Here is a 4,679-nt window from a genome sequence, read left to right as displayed (position 1 = left end):
AGGGGGCGGAAGGGGGGGGGCAAAGAGAGGAAGACAGATTGAATGAGTGATTGATACAGATGGCTGATTCATCTTCACACGAGTCAGGGATGGACATGATGTTTGACAGGGAAACTTTATACAAAGACATTGATTGAGATCTCTGGGGGCGGGGGCAGGGGGGGTAAATAAAGTTGGTCACAAAAACATTCATTTTCAAAATTAATTAGACCCCAGGAAATCATATTAAAACATTATGTTGTTACACACAATGTTAAATGACTTCATGTGATCTGAGTGAGATTGTGTATTAATGTTGTTCCCTCAGACAGACAGAGAAATATCTGCCTCTTCTCATTTGTCACTTTTCCAACAAGTTAGTGAATCTGCTAAATACAAATAAAGATTGTTTTCAGTGTGCCGACTCAGCACTGCTCATTTAGTATACTGTATGTCCCACTTCATTACCTATTGCTGGAGGCACAGGCCACCTCTGTCTCTGTCGATCTACAGCATTCAAATAAAACAGGTTGACATTTTAATGCAGGCGATAGGGAGCAGAGAGGCAAAGAGTGCCCTGATCACCTGATAAAAATGTGTGTAGAAGACACTTGAAACAGTTTGAGCTGATAGCCTGCATGATGATGCCAGCTTGCCTGAACAGGCTTTACAGGCTGAGGTGTCCTTTCACATTCAGCATTTGATTTTCACAGGAGCACTTTGCAACAGCAAGTACGAACCTTTAAGACAGAGATGTGGAGTTAAAAGGTCTGTAAAACCAGTGCGTGGGTTGATTATCTTGCCAGGACTCTAACTACAGTTACATTGTTAGTGCCGAGACTCGGGCTGCAACTTACAATTATTTTTGTAACTGATTACAACGCCACAACTGTGAGATAGTGAGCCAGCATTCATAATACCAGGATAGTTATTCAATTTAAAATAATGTCAAACTGAGTCAGCATTTTTGCTTGATAGGTGACTAAAGCCAATAAAAATATTAGTCCTGTTTTTATGGGAGCATCTTAGGGCCAAAATTACCTAGTTCACTCAACCCATTGATGGTCTTTACATTTTGACTTGCGATGCCTTGTTGAAACATTTGTTCTACTGATCGTAACCTGATTGAGCCATCTCTAGCACTCAGTAAAAAACCTCCCCAGGATGCAATTTTCAGGAGTTTTCAGGTGGCTTCCTTCCAGGAAAATAGTGGCAGATAAATCTCTCTTGGCACGTGTCCTGTTAATTGGGGAGTTTTCATTGGCAAATATTTTTCTTAAATTTAGTTTAATTTTAGGATTTACTGAACAGAATGATATGAATGAATACCCCCAGAAAGATTGATAACTTTATAGTTATTTTATAAAAACATGCTGTACAAAAACTGAATATTGCCATGGAATACACAGTTTTCTAAGCATGAACTGTTGAGATAAATCTAAATAAATCTAATAAAGTTACTCCATTGTGCATTTATTTATTATATCAGTGTGTTTTTCTGACATTTCCAAAAGTCAAGTTTAAGCACAATTACAGTCACAGCGGAGCTAGGCTACTCATACCCAAAGTATAAGAGGAGAATCCATCACAAAAAAGCTGACAGAGGAGCAGGTCTGATGTAGTTCTACAAACACCAAACTGCATATTGACCATTTCATATTTTATTTATATGACCGTTTATTTACTTATCTTTAATTAAACGTTTCATGGAACGTTTCACATATTTTATTTGTAAAATATTTCATTTCTTGAGTTTCACACTTTGCTCTCGTCCACAACAAGAAATATGTCTTACTACAAACTGTCTTATATTTCACTTAAATTGAGAAACATGTCTCCAGATTGTTCAAAGAGGATGTTTAATGTAAATGAAGGAACTAAGAAATACATATATAAATCTCTTTTGTTTTTTCACCATTGGGTGGGACCATTTAAGCGCTATAAACAATTAATCAGTTATTAACATTTTTGACACCTTTCTGTCTGTCTATAAACAGATTAATTGATTACCATAATAAATATGAAAATATGAATTATTTTTCCTGTACTTCCACATAGAAGGACTGACAGTGATGTGTGTCTGCTGTAATAAGTATGAGCTGGTGTGACTGAGCTCCACAAAGACCTGCTGTCTACCGACCTTATTGTATGTTTATTTGATGGTAATTTCCCATTCTATTACTTTGATACAGATTCATTTCCTTGTGAAGGCCCCGGCTGGCTTTCTCACATTTATTATATTATCACTAAATATTTCCACATCTCCACCTGATTATTAAGCAATTACTACTTTATTTATTTCCGACCCTCACAGAAGATGAAAATGACATAACAGCTCGGACTCACCCTCGGGTCATTGCTGGTGTCGCTAGATGGCGCTAGAGCACCGACTATCTTCCCTCTGTGTCTCCACAGCTCAGCGCCACAACAGTTTGTGAGTGTGTGTGTGTGTGTGTATTTTTCTTCCCTGGGAGCCTAATGGGAAATTTCAAGTCACCTAAATAAAAAGGAAGGTGTAATTAACGCGACGCGCTATTAATTGCATCTGCTAGAGAGCGGATGAAGGGCACGGGGGCGCACTTTTATGATTACTGGGCTCCACAAAAGTCTACTTCAGAGCCCAGAGAGAGAGAGAGAGAGAGAGAGAGAGAGAGAGGGCTTTATTTCCGGGGTGTCATTTCGTGCCAGGCATCCAAATGGCAGGTCAAACGGCGAGTGGTGATGATGCAGAGAGGGACCTCTTTTATTTCCCCGCACTGACAACAAAACAGCGTGTGAAAACGATCCTCATACACAGTCAACACCTAGCCTACTGAATTTCAGAGGGATAATATCGACTGTGCTTTTTATCCCATATAGCAGTAAATGAGCCATACTGCAGTTGATTCAAAATACAGTCAAGTCCAATAAGGTCACTTAAACCGCACTTTGGAATATGATGGCTACAGATTCCAGTTCTGGGTATTATGGGAATATTACGGTACATTTTTCACAAGAGGACGACATCACTTTTATGTCATTTATCTGTCTAGAAATAAATAAATAAATAAATAAATAACATCTGTAACCGCAGACATGTTTGGATAGTCACACTTAAAGTCACTAGGGAGCTGATTCACTGCAACACCAAAGCTGCTCTGTTTGTTCTCTTAATTCTGTAGAAATAAAATGATCTAAAAAAAAAAAAAAAAGGCCCTACTTTAATTTGTTTATCATCTGGTGAATTAGTCAACGCCATCAGCATCCGATCAGCCATCGATTCCCAATCGATCCCCCTCGTTTGCCTAGTAATGCTAAGCGTTAAAATGTGACTTTCAGTTCATGAATACAGGCTCATCCTTCCACACTCTGCACTGCTGCAGACATCAGAACAGGGACTGGCAGCTTGTCGGGTGGAATGGGGAAGAATCCGATTGTAATTAATATTATTATGACACCCACAGAGGGCAACACATTTTCATTTTTTTTGTAGTTAAGCAGGAAGTGGCAGGGAAATAGCAGCTTTGTATTTTGACTGTCAGCTCCAAAATAAAATGATTTATTTTAGAGAGATTCTCATACAAATATCACACCACAACTTCCTATGGGAATATTACAAAGAAATGACACACCATAGGGAAGAGGAAAATACCATCAGGGTCACCACTGTCAGTCTCACTGTCACCGTAAGTCCCTATAGAAATATTAGAGTGCATTTTTCTCTTTTTTTTATCAACTGATCCAGGATATTCTGTTTCGAGTTTGAGTCTCTTGGGGACAAAATTCCATCTTATGGCCTATGTTTTGTTTAAACGTATTTAAACCTCAGAAGCTATGATGCGTTTAAAGACCGGGTTGTTTTGTTAACCTTCAGTTTAAAGGGTTCAGCCTCTTTAGCACAAGTGAGCAAGATTTATAACCAAATGGTCAAAACAATGTTAGTTTCTGTCTCCTTAAAAAATATCAAATAAATTGGGTCTATTTGCCTTGGACAAAGCTGAAAAGCATCTTAGTCCCAGAGCAGAGAAATAATGGTGAATAAAAACAACTTTGTGGATTTTAGGGGTTATAATACATTTTAAAATGCTAACAATCTCTGTTTGGAACCTCGTGTGAAACCACCTCTCAATGGTTCATTTTTAGCTCACAATACACAGTGAAACCTCCAGCTCCAAATAAATTAATGGCGAAACCAAAATATCACCATGTTGGACCCATTTCAGTCCTCCCAAGTACCACTACTGGTCCTCGGACCCCACTTTGGGAACCCCTAATTTAACCCTAGATGGAAGCTGTGGTTTTCCCAGCCAAAGCCAGTGCATTTAAAAGGCAGCCTGGGGCAGAAACAACACATCATCGGCTCACAATCTTCCATTCATCAACCCTGATTTTCTCTCAGCCATTAATTCCACCCAAAACGAATGGACTCAAAGCGAGAAGCATATTTTTGTTTAACACCACAGATGTCAGGCAGATAGTGAGCTCAGTGCGAGCAGCACATTGGAGCGCTGCATTCAAACAAAATACATTTAGCCTCGACGTTGGAAAAAAGCTGTTTAATATCAACCCCATTATTTAAAAATGTGCAAGTCCGTTGTTCATGTGTCAAGTGATGAAACGCCTACAGGCATTTATCACCTCTGCTTTTATCTACCCCAAGTTCATCCAGTGAATATGACATAGCCTATCCCCACCGCCCCCACCCCAACCCCCCCCCCAAA

This window comes from Morone saxatilis, unplaced genomic scaffold (genome assembly GCF_004916995.1).
Source record: "Morone saxatilis isolate NCDOM2014 unplaced genomic scaffold, NCSU_SB_2.0 Contig24, whole genome shotgun sequence".
In the NCBI taxonomy this organism is placed as follows: domain Eukaryota; kingdom Metazoa; phylum Chordata; class Actinopteri; family Moronidae; genus Morone; species Morone saxatilis.
The sequence above is the reverse complement of the archived record's forward strand: the minus strand, read 5'-3'. Positions refer to the sequence as shown.